Source organism: Heterodontus francisci, chromosome 41 (assembly GCF_036365525.1).
Source record: "Heterodontus francisci isolate sHetFra1 chromosome 41, sHetFra1.hap1, whole genome shotgun sequence".
In the NCBI taxonomy this organism is placed as follows: domain Eukaryota; kingdom Metazoa; phylum Chordata; class Chondrichthyes; order Heterodontiformes; family Heterodontidae; genus Heterodontus; species Heterodontus francisci.
The window spans coordinates 8,984,929-8,997,875 of record NC_090411.1 but is presented as its reverse complement, the minus strand read 5'-3'; positions in this window follow the sequence as shown (position 1 = coordinate 8,997,875).

The following is a 12,947-nucleotide window of genomic DNA, read 5'->3' as shown; positions in this document are numbered from 1 at the left end:
TCCCCCCCCTCCCTCTTTCTCCCCCCCCCTCCCTCTTTCTCCACCCCCCCCCCCCCCCGCACCGCTACCGCTACCGCTGGTCTCCCCGCGCTGCTCTCCCCGGCCCGCTCCACTCTCTCACTCCGGCCGTTGTATTCTGCCACGTGTTTGTTAGGTTTCATCTCTGTGATTTTTTGAGCAGCGCCATCTTTAGTCCTGGCAGCTGCTACAGTCGCAGGCTGTGACGTTTTCGAGGCACATGCTGTATCTGCGCATGTGCCAAAACAGCGCCACCTAACAATCGCGTTGTCAACAATTGCTGAGAATTCCCTTCTCTTGAAGTTGAGCTTTTACCTGGTCAAAATGTTTGTAATTGGGTTTACATGGCATCTGTTTTTGTAATTACCTTTCCATTTTGTGACTGATCATCTGTGATGGTCCATTGATGGTACTTTGTCCCATCCTCTGAAGTCAGTCTGTCTATATCACTAACACTACCAACTAATTAAAATTATAGTTACCAGTATGGACTTCATATAGCATGTTTCGGTATATTTCATCTTCGAATTCCATTGTAACGGAAGACCTTGGAATGGATTTTTTAAACTTAAAAGGTGTTTCTGGTTCACATTCTATTGTAACAGGGATGTTTATGAATTTTTAACTCTGCCCTTAAAAGGGAATTTCAGTGCGTCTTGAAAACTGACCATTTTATTCAATCTTAAATTCTAAAAGGTAGAATGTATTAGTTATATCCAAATTCTACCTCATGAAGCCTATTATGCCTTTGTTTCATCACATTATAACCACCTCAATAATAGATTCTATCAATTTCCCTATGATGGGCTAACTGGCCTAGAGTTTCCTGCTTTCTGTCTCCTTCCTTTCTTGAATGAAGGTATTATATTTGTGATTTCCAATTTGCTGGGACCCTTCTAGACTCTAAGGAATTTTGAAAGATTATAACCAATGCCACTACTATCTCTGCAGTCACTTCTGGTCAGACCCAAGGATGCAAGCCATCAGGTCCTGGTTTATTAGGTTTAATAGTTTTCCCGGTACCCTTTCCTTGGTGATTGTTTGTTTAAAGTTTCTCCCTCCCTTTCACCTCTTGATTATTAAGTATCTTTGGGAAGTCTTCTACAGTGATGACGGTGCAAAATACCTGTTTAATGCTTCTGCCAGTTCCTTGTTTTCCATTATTAATTCCCCAGATTCACTCTCTAGAGGACCATCACTTGTTTTAGTTACTCTTTCCTTTATAAATACTTGTAGAAACTTAGTATCTGGTTTTGTTTTCCTCGCTAGCTTTCGCTTCTATTGTAATTTCACCCTCGCCATTTTTTTAATCATCCTTTGCTGGTTCTTATCTGTCCAAACTTCTGACTTGCCACTAATCTTTGCAGAATTGTGCAGTTTTTCTTCCAACTTGATACTATCCTTAACTTCCTTATTTAGCCACAATAAGGCATCCTTCTCAGTCTTTCTCACTGAGATAAATCTTTGAGAGTTATTAAATATCTCCTTAAAAGTCTGCCACTGCATCTCTACTGGGTGATACAAGAATGTTGAAGGGCTGAAAACAAAATCGTCTTCACTAACGTGCGTTGCTTTTACTGTGTGAATGAAGTGTGCCAGCATGTACCGATCTTGGCTCCTTCCATTATATCATTGGCCTTTCAGAACTGCCAATGTATGGAGTAACATCATTGCTATGCCAGTATCACTCATGTGCATCTCCACGGATGTAGTAATATGGACAATAGCTCAGTAGTCTGCTGCCAGTAATGTTGGACACAAAAGTGTTGCAGATGCAGACTGCTGCACAACAGGTGAACGAGGGTGCTGTGTGGCATGCAGAGCCCACAGTGGTTCCTATAGCATGAAGAACCCTGCTGTGCATTCCTAGCTCACTGCTCGCCCTGCATGCGGTGCCTGGATGCTCTCTGTCCTCCCGTGTGCCTTTCCTGCTGTAAGTCCTTAGCATCCTCATCATCTGAGGATGAGTCCTGCTCATGTCTCTGCTCATCCTGCAAGCCCTCCCCCCTATTGAGTGTGTAGTTGTGCAGAGCACAGCAGACAGCAACAATGCAAGCTACCCTTTCCAGCTTGTACTGCAGGGCACCACCCGATCTATCCAGGCAGCGGAATCACATTTTCAGCATGCCGATCGCCTGCTCAGTGATGGCTCTTGTGGCTCTGTGGCTGGCGTTGTATCTCTCTTCTGCAGCAGTGGTGGGGTTTTTTATTGGTGTCAGGGGCCATGTATGCAAGGCGGAGCCCTTGTCTCCAAGAAGCCACCCCTCCATCTGAGCCATTTCATTGAACAGCAATGGCAGCTGGGACTGGCGCAGGATGAAGGCATCATGGCAGCTGCCTGGAAAGCGGGCACAGATTTGCATGAATCGTTTCTGGTGATCACATGCAAGCTGCACATTGAGTGGAAGCCTTTATGATTTAGATATTCAGCTGGTCGCCAGTCGGGAGCCTTGATGGCCACATAGGTGCAATCTATAACCCCTTGTACCTGTGGGAATTCAGCATTGGAGACGACACCGGTGGCCCTCTGGGCTTGGCTTTCAGGGTCTGTCATGAAACGGATATAGTCACCAGCCATCTGGTACAGGGCATCGGTGACCTCCCTGATGCAATGGTGAACTGCTGACTGTGTGACCCCAAAAAGGTCTCCGGAGAGCCCCTGAAATGATGCAGAGGTGTAAAAATTGAGAGCCTCTGTCACCGAGAGTGCCACAGGCACAGGATGTCCCCTGAAGCCCCTGGGCTGCAGGTCATCATTCAGCAGGGTGCAGAGATATGTCACTGCCTCTCTTGACATCCGCTGTCATCTCTGACACTGGCACTCTGACATCTACAGGTATGTCATGCGGGATCTGTAGATGGTCGGTGATTTGTAGTGGCGAGCTCTCCTTGGGTGCTGCTGTTCGTGACCGAGACGGGCCTCTGTGTGGGCTACAACTGCGGTACATATGGATCCTCTCAAGAAGCATATCAATTAATATCGGGTGAACCATCCCCATCGTCAAGTTGCAATTCAACTCAGTTCCTTCAATTCTTCCAAGGTTCCTGACAGGGCAGAGAATGATGTTGAGTGGTACATCAGGTGCTTTCGTGTAGCAGTTATGTGGCATGGCATTGCCCATCTTAGCTCCCACTAAGAATGGCACCACGTGACCACATAAAGATTGCACAAGTTGCATCGATTGGCCCACAAGGCATATAAGCTTCACACACTTACCATCTCTGGCACTCTCTCCATATACAGGGTACCTTGAGAGCTATTGTTCCTTCATTAACAGGCAATCAATGGCACAGAGCTGCCAACCTTTACGGAGGGCGGAATCGTAATGGCTCCCAACACCTCTTCAGTGAGACCCCTGAAGATCTGGACTTGCCTTCGCTGGCGAAAACATCTGACTCCGATGTCCCGTTGGCTTTTCTATTCGTGAATGGGACGGCACATGACTGCCGCCCATTCACCGTAAAATGCTGAAGTGTACATCGAGAGGGAGCAGGCTGCGCAATCGGGAGAGGTAAGTAGTGTTTTGAATATGGTAATTGGGGTGCTGCCGCCGAGGGGTGGGAGTTGCCCGCACTGAGGTCCCCCTGGTCGACGGTAACGTGGTGGGCCCTTCTCGACGTTGTGGGTCGAGGCGGGCTTCTCCAGGCGGAATTTTACCAGCACAGTAACCCGCGGTGTTCGGCCACATTTGGAATACTGCGTGCAGTTCTGGTCGCCACATTACCAAAAGGATGTAGATGCTTTGGAGAGGGTGCAGAGGAGGTTCACCAGGATGTTGCCTGGTATGGAGGGCGCTAGCTATGAAGAGAGGTTGAGTAGATTAGGATTATTTTCATTAGAAAGACGGAGGTTGAGGGGGGACCTGATTGAAGTGTACAAAATCATGAGAGGTATAGACAGGGTGGATAGCAAGAAGCTTTTTCCCAGAGTGGGGGATTCAATTACTAGGGGTCACGAGTTCAAAGTGAGAGGGGAAAGGTTTAGGGGGGATATGCGTGGAAAGTTCTTTACGCAGAGGGTGGTGGGTGCCTGGAACGCCTTGCCAGCGGAGGTGGTAGATGCGGGCACGATAGCGTCTTTTAAGATGTATCTAGACAGATACATGAATGGGCAGGAAGCAAAGAGATACAGACCCTTAGAAAATAGGCGACATGTTTAGATAGAGGATCTGGATCGGTGCAGGCTTGGAGGGCCGAAGGGCCTGTTCCTGTGCTGTAATTTTCTTTGTTATTTGTTCTTTTGTTGAGGGGCCGGTAAAATTCAGCCCCATGTCTCCAGCACCTTCAGATAGCCTGACCTGATGGTGAACAGAACAAAGGATTGATCGGCCCAGTTCCCAAAGAACATAGCCTCGTTCTTGCCGTGACTTACTTTGGCTCCCAGCGCCAGTTCAAACTGGTTGCAGATGCTCATCGGCCTGTGACCGGAGTGCCTCCGCTGCCTGGGATTGTCACCTACTAATGCCAACATTCTTCCTGATGGAATCAGGTTCCATACAGCAAACAAATAAGACGGGAGAGAGGACCACCCTGTCTGACTCAAGATTTGATTGGGAAACTTTGATTCCCATCCATTGATTGAGAATGCGTTCCTGATGTTTGTGTGGAGCAGATGGATCCAATTGTGGATTTCCTCCCAAACCCCATTTTGGAGAGCACGTCCATCATGTATGTGTGTAATATTCTGTCTAAAGTCGTCTTCTGGTCCAAGCTGATGAGGCAGGTGTCCACCTCCCTGTCCTGGACATAGGTGACGAATCCTTGAGTAGTGCGAGGCTATCGGAGATCTTCCTGCCGGGTACAGTACAGGTCTGTTCGGGGTGAATCACCAACTCCAGAGCAGATTTGACCCGATTGGCGATGACCATGGGCAGAATTTTGTCGTTCACATTCAGGAGTGAGATGAGCCGCCAATTTCTGATTTCCTCCCTCTCCCTCTTTGCTTGTAGATGAGGGTGGTGATGCCTTTCCTCATGGATTCTGACATGCTGCTGGCCAGAAGCATACTCTCATACACTTCCAGCAGGTCTGGGCCGATCCAGTCCCACAGAGTCGAATACAAGCAGGCCAGTAAGCTGTGACTTCCAGGAGTTTTTCTGCATCTCGACCTGATGGCCTTTGTCAGTTCGTCAAGAGTTAGCAGTTTGTGCAGACTCTGCCGTTTTTTGTCATCTATGACCTCTGTGATAGAGAACAGGAAGGACTGGGAGGCTGTGCTGTCTTGGGCTTCACGTTGTACAGCCCAGCATTAAAAGATTTACTGATCCTCAGTATGTTAGGCTGCCATGATGTTACCGAGCCGTCCTCTTCCTTCAGACATCTGATCACAGAGCTCTCTCTGTGTACCTTTCGGAAGAAAAAGCGCAAGCACGTCTCATCCTGCTCAACGGAGCGGACTCTGGATTGGAAGATGATCTTGGAAGCCTCTACAGTAAACAATGAGGCCTGCTGGCTCTTCACCTATTGGAGATTCTCCTTAACCTTGACTCCCATCGACTGCAGCAGGAGCAAATTCTGTTCTGGACATTTCCCTCTGTCTTTCGCCCTCTGAACATCTTTGAGGTGTTACGGTCAGATGAGGAGGGGTTGAAGGGCTTCCCTCTTTTCCCTCTCGTTTGACGAACAGGTTTAATTCTTTTTTTAAAGTGGATGTACTGGCCAATTCTGTAGGTGTTTGGTTCTTATTATAACATGTAAATAATCCGACAGGTTTTCTTGAGTTTAACGAAGAAAGAGGTTCACTTTATTGTATTTAAACTGAACTAAGTGAAATAATAAACTACGCTCCAACATACTTTTTTCTCTCTCACTCTCTTCCCCCTCTCACACTCTCGGTTCACACACAAATAGATTCAAGTGGAAAGGATAGATTGGTCGAGTCCATAGAAAGGAAGAGGTGGACATTCTGTGGACTTTGATTCAGCTGGCTTCTAGCTGAATTCAGTGGTCTTGAGACTTTCAGCTTGAAGAGACAGATGGCAGTTTCGGTGGGTCTCATGGAGACAGCGGTGCAGATTATTTCCACCAAAGGGTTTCTGGTTATAACCGGAGTATGCAGAGGTGGTCAGTCAGCAGGCAGGGTTCGAAACTTGCAAGCTGGAATGGAGAGAGAGAGAAAGGAGGTGCGCCTACTTGGGACTGCACGTGTCGGAGTCCAGATGCTTGTCGGCCTGCTGCAGAGAAATGCCAGCGTAAAAAACAGATGTGGTGGCGGGGGAGCGGAGGGGGGTTGGTGTTGGTTGTGGTGGGTTGTCATATGACAGTCACCCAATGACTCAAGCGTGGTCGTCTTGATGTTTCGCTGAGGGAACAGGCAGTTTTCTTGAAATTCCTGGACCTTGGTTTTTGCTGGGATGGACCAGTCTCTTCCTCTCCAACCTCACTGGCCTTGCTGTTGCCATCTTAAGCTGCAAGCAAAGTCACCTTTTATCTGTTACTTTATTAATTTCTTTAAATTCAGGTCTGCAGTCAATGGATTAAAAGAAAAATATCATTCAACGTAGCAGGTTGGTGTGTTAATGTTCACCTTGATCACTTCTTACCAGTGTGTCAGGGACTCAGGAATTTTACGGTTTTCCAACCTTTGTAATCCATTTTGAATTCCTCAATGTTCTCAGTTTCACGTTCAGCTTCCATGTCGCCTGGCAACCCTCTGGTCATTCTGTAGGTGACAGGCAGTGGTCAGAGAAGAACATTGGCCTGATGTTGGTTGATCTGATCGTGAACGCTTGGGGCACAAACAGGAAGTGAATCCTGGAATGGGCAGACCCGTCCAGTCTTGACCAGGTGTATCTACACTGGGCTCCGTTTGCAGGGTTGCTGAAGACATTGTGCAGTTTAGCATCTTTTACTGTTTCCATCAGGAGTCTGGATGTGGCGTCCATTTGACTGTCGGCACTGCTGGATCATCCAGCTGCATCGATGATGCAGTTGAAGTCACTGCCGAGAATAACCAGCCTAGATGTCACCAGCAGCAATGGGAGCTGCTGGAAGACGGTCAGTCGCTCGCTGCTTCGAACAAGGGCGTACGCGTGGATTAACCGGAGCGAAGCATTTTTGTACATTACCTTTGCTGCAAGGAGGCGACCGCCCACCACCTCCTTAACTTTGGAGATGAAGTTGCCTCCGCGCAGCAGAAAACCCAGGCTGGAGGAACGGGAATGATTCTCCCCGACTCAGTTGTGCAAAATGGGCTCATGGTAAATCAGCAGCCTGTTTTTCATCAGGCTTAATTTTCTTTTCCTTTGACGCTAAGATGCACTTTGTGGGATGGATGTGACGTCTGTGCACAGGAGTGAATTGAACCCAATTTCTCAGCAGCATTCAATACAGTTAATTTACAATCATTTCCCATGAAAGAATTTTTAAAAAAAGCACAGCCAGGACTTCTGATCCAGCTCACTATCTAATGGCTGCAAAGCAAAATATGGTTGATCTTTTGGAATTGAAGATCCTCCTGATTTCAGCTCTCCCAGTTTTTTTTTATTTCCAAAATATACTTTATTCATAAAAATCTGTAAAAATTACATTGCCAAACAGTTTCAAAACAGCACCAAAAAATACAAACATTGCAAGGGAGATCAGTTTCCTTCAATACTGTCATGAGTTTCTTCCCAACCCTTCCATTTCACTATTGTCATGCCAATTACAGTTTTACATTTACAGCAAATGAAAATGTTAACGATACAGTTCGAGGTGTTTCCCATGGATCCAGCCCCTCAGTTCAGCTTGGTGGGGAAACCTTACACTGTGGTCTTTCCCCATTGAGCCTTTGCTGCGGCTGCCCCAAGCTTTAGTGCGTCCCTCAGCACGTAGTCCTGGACCTTGGAATGTGCCAGTCTGCAACATTCGGTGGTGGACAACTCTTTGCGCTGGAAGACCAGCAAGTTTCGGGCAGACCAAAGGGCGTCTTTCACCGAATTGATAGTCCTCCAGCAGCAGTTGATGTTTGTCTCGGTGTGCGTCCTTGGGAACAGACCGTAGAGCACAGACTCCTGTGTTACAGAGCTGCTTGGGATGAACCTCGACAAAGTTTTGGAAACACTCAGCGGGTCAGGCAGCATCTGTGGAGTGAGAAAGAGAATTAGTTCAGGTCAATGACTCATGACTCAGAGGAAAGGTCATTGACCTGAAATGTTAACTTTATTTCTCTCTCTGACCTCAACTAAAACCACTGCATCTCTTTCCAGACCTGCTTTGCAAAGGCACGTTCCAGAAGGAGGTAGGCAATGGTCTTTTCCCCACCGCAGCCAACTCGAGGACAGTGTGCTGAGGCGGTGAGACTCAAGGCTTACAGGAAGGATCTGACAGGGAGGGCCCTTCTCACCACCAGCCACCGAGGGGCGAGAAGCCATGTAAAACCCCTCAGGCTGTATGTTTCAAATGAAATATACTTTATAAATATAAATATAACCTGCAATTGTAAGTGCAATTGTAAGAGGCACCTCAGAGTGTCACATACTGTGTTGCCAGAAACTGATCTGTATTGTACTTTACGTTATGTCAAATTTGAACTGTTACGCAAAGTATTTTTACAAATTAATAATAAAGTATATTTTGGAAAAAGAAATTAGTTAATTAATGATGATTAGCAAATAAGAAGCTGGGTAGGAGTCAGAGGCAGAGTGAAGGTCTTGGTGACTCTCCCCACTCCTGTACCTGGGATCTGTTTGTGGCTGGAGGCTGCAATGCTTATTCAAACCCAACCTGAAGAAAAGACAAGAAATGAAGTTGTGAGTGGGAGAAACGGCAGCATTTTATGTTCCACTTGGATTTTACTAAGGCAAAGGTCCAGGGGTCAAATGTTTCTCCTTTAGCAGCCTCTACTGAGTACAGAAATACAGAGCGCTGATCTATAACGGAGCATTCACAAGAAAAAGCCAACCTAGTGCATTGCCAGGAGGAACATCAAAACTGTAGTAAGCACAAGAAACTGGGACATTTGACTGAAAAGACAAAAGAAGCTAACAGCTGGGTGAGATAGACAGAAAAGACTGTGACACACACTCAGGTAAGCATGCTATTTTGTATTTCAAGGTCAAAGTTTTGTGATAGACGTTTTGCAGTATGGATAGTTTTTACTTTTATAACATAAGTCAGTTCCCTGCCTAGAGGTTAATACGTCTGTATGTTAGTTTCTTTCTTTTCCCATCCCACTTTCCCCACTTACCTAGCCTGCAGCACCAGGACTGATTGAAGTTTGAAAAGATGATTAAAAGAAGAGAGAGGTAATCAGTGCAGGCTGACAGATACTGTGCTGTGCATGCATGTGGTTTTGTTAGTTTGGTTAAGGTTGAAAAATTCCTAAAGTTTTGAAGAAAATAATCTTTGAGAAGGGAATAAAAACATTTTAGAAGAAATGCCATTTTTTCCCAAAATAGACTTTATTCATAAAAATCAGCAATAAATTATGTTGCAAAACAATCTGCCATTCCAGAAAGTGCAAAAGAAATCAGATTCCTTTGAAAAAGAATGTGAGTTTCCTCACAACTCTTGCCATTCCATTTTACATGCAATGAACATTTGCATTACACAGCAAAAACATTTTAGTGCATACAGCCCAAGTAGTTTTACACGGGTTCCAGCCCCTCGGTATACTATGGCGGGAGGACCTTACACAGTGGCCTTTCCGACAGCTGCCCCCAAGCTTTAGGCGTCCCTCAGCACTTAGTCCTGGACCTTGGAATGTGCCAGTCTGCAACACTCTGTTGAGGACAACTCTTTGTACTGGAATACCAGCAAGTTTCAGGCAGACCAAAGAGCATCTTTCACCGAGTTGATGGTCCTCCAGCAGCAGTTGATGTTTATCTCTGTGTGCATCCCCGGGCACAGCCAGCAGAGCACAGACTCCTGTGTTACAGAGCTGCTCGGGATGAACCTCGACAACTGCCAACATGACAGATATCTTCCGAGCATACAGCGTGGATGTGGTTACCAGCAAGGCATTCAGTGTGGATGTCAACTCCATAGAACAACCCCGATGATCTGTTTGTCAGCGTCAGGAAAATAATACAATTTGGTCCTCCACTTTTCATTTCTTGTACGTGATTCAAATGTTTATTTTGTTTTAGTTGACACAGGGTAGTGATATTTTTTTCTCTTTGGTTCAGGAGATATCCTATTGGTTGCTCTGTTCACTTGGGTTCTAGGTGCCCTGTTTCTCTTACTGCAGTGTTAGCAGCTCACATTTCCAGCAACTTTATGGGCAAATTTATTTGAGCTAAAGGTGGAGGGGCAAGTCTAATGGCAGACCCTGCTACATCTAAATCTTCTCCAATGAGTTTGGTGTATTTGAACCCATCACTCTATAATTCCACAGTTTGACTGCCAGGTGACTTTTCTCCAGTTTGCTCAAACTGGTTTCTGAGAATTTTTCAGTCTCACAGAAGTTCAGGATCAGTGGGTAGCACGCTTGCCCTGAATCAGAACACTGTGGGTTCAAGTTCCACTCCAGAGACTTGAGCACATAATCCAGGCTGATAGTTGAGTGCAGAACTCAACTGTAGCTTTCCTGCTGCTTTAAGGATTCAGTTTAATACAACAAGGATGACTTGTCCATGACAACAAGCCACTATGGGTACAGGTAAAGGTCTGCTTAGGTCAGGAAAAAGAACCCAACCCGAACCCGACCAATCCACAGCGGACACGAACCTGACCCGACCTGAGCCCGACTCCACTCGACCCGAACCGAGCCCGAAAGATGGACCCGGAAGATTGGCCCGACCCAACCCGAACCCGACACGTCATCGGTAGCAGGCCTTTAGGTACAGGTATATGTTGGTTATAAGTATAGCAGATTTATTAAATAGTTTACAGCCAGTATAAAGAAGTAATACTTAACAATAGTCACAGTCTGACCCTCAGAACCTCAGCGGTAGCCCTCTGAGTGACTGTGGTAGGGTCTCTCTTTCTCTTGCTGTGTTCTGTTGACAGAAGATTCTCTTCTTTCTTCCTCTGGGTTTTTCATGCTGCTTCTCATGTTCACTAAATGTTCTTTTATACCCTTTTTCTCCATCTTCTTGCAACATAGTTATTCCTTAGCTAGGAGCTTCATATAAACAATTGTTACTTGGGTTAAAACAATGACAACAGATCGCAAACTTAAACTTTCTGTTTTCATTGTAAATTAATTATTTGCTCTGTCTTTCATTATCTGTTAGTTTCAAACATACCTTTACATTCCTCATTTTTTTTAACTTTTAACATCAAGTTGGCTTAAATTCTTCATCATGCTTTGCATCTCAGCCTCGTACCATGTTTAACTGAGCTGACACATATTATAGTTACTTTAACAATATTTTAAAGCATTATTGCCTATCATAATCACTTCTAATTAAGCTTATACATTTTAAGACATTACAGCAAGCAGTGAACTCGAGCTTACACTATCAGAGGTATCCTCTTTTGGATGAAATGTTAAAGACCCCATTTGCCCTCTCAGGTGGGGGTAAAAGATCCCATATTACTATTTTGAAGGGTAGTTCTCCAAGTTTCTTGGCCAATATTAATTCTTCAACCAGCATCACTGAAGCAGATTTTATCACATTGTTGTTTGTGGGGCTTTGCTGTGTGCAAATTGGCTGATGTTTTCCGACATCACAACAGTGATTCCATTTCAGAAATATTTCATTATCTGTCAAGTGCTTTGGGATGTCATAAGTTTGTGAAAGTTGACTTCACAAATGTCCTCTCTCTTTCTCTTTTTTTCTTCCTCCCTCTTGCTTTGTCTGTTCTCCCTCTTTTTCTCTCTTTCTCCCCTTGGCAGAAACTGTGTGCAGTTTTGGTCTTCTTATTTAAGGAAGGATGTAAATGCATTGGAGGCGGTTCAGAGGAGGTTTAATAGATTGATACCTGGTATGAGCGAGTTGTCTTATGGGGAAAAGTTGGACAGACTGGGCTTGTATTCACTGGAGTTTAGAAGAGTGAGGGGAGATTTGATTGACGTATATAAGATCCTGAACGGTCTTGACAAGGTAGATGTGGAAAGGATGTTTCCTCTTGTGGGTGAGTCCAGAACTAGGGGACACTGTTTTAAAATTAGCGGTTGCCCTTTTAGGACATAGATGAAGAGAAATTTTTTCTGAGGGTTGTGCGACTTTGGATCTCTGTGCCCCAGAAGGTGGTGGAGGTAGGTCATTGAATATTTTTAAGGCGGAGGTAGATACTTGTTAGGCAAGAGAATCACAGGTTATCAGATGTAGATGAGAGTGTGGAATTTGAGACACAATCAGACCACCCATGATCTTATTGAATTGTGGAGCAGGCTCGAGGGGCTGAATGTCCAGCTGGAGCTGGATGAACTTCGGATCATTCGGGAGGCGGAGGGGATTATTGACAGGAGTTATAGGGAGGCAGTCACACCTCAGGTAAAAGAAGTAGGTAGATGGGTTACCGTCAGTGGAAGGAAAGGGAACCAGCAGGCAGTGCAGGGATCCCCTGTGGCCGTTTCCCTCAACAACAGGTATACCGTTTTGGATACTGTTGAGGGGGACGACTTACCAGGGGTAAGCAATGGGGTGCAGGTCTCTGGCACAGAGTCTGTCCCTGTTGCTCAGAAGGGAAAGGGGAAGAGGAGCAGAGCATTAGTCATTGGGGACTCCATAGTTAGGGGAACAGATAGGAGGTTCTGTGTGAACGAGAGAGACTCACGGTTGGTGTGTTGCCTCCCAGGTGCCAGGGTACGTGATATCTCTGATCGTGTTTTTGGGATCCTTAAGGGGGAGGGGGAGCACCCCCAAGTCGTGGTCCACATAGACACCAACGACATGGGAAGGAAGAGAGATGGGGATTTAAGGCAGAAATTCAGGGAGCTAGGGTGGAAGCTTAGAGCGAGAACAACCAGAGTTGTTATCTCTGGGTTGTTGCCCGTGCCACGTGCCAGCGAAGAGAGGAATAGGGAGAGAGAGGAGTTGAACACGTGGCTGCAGGGA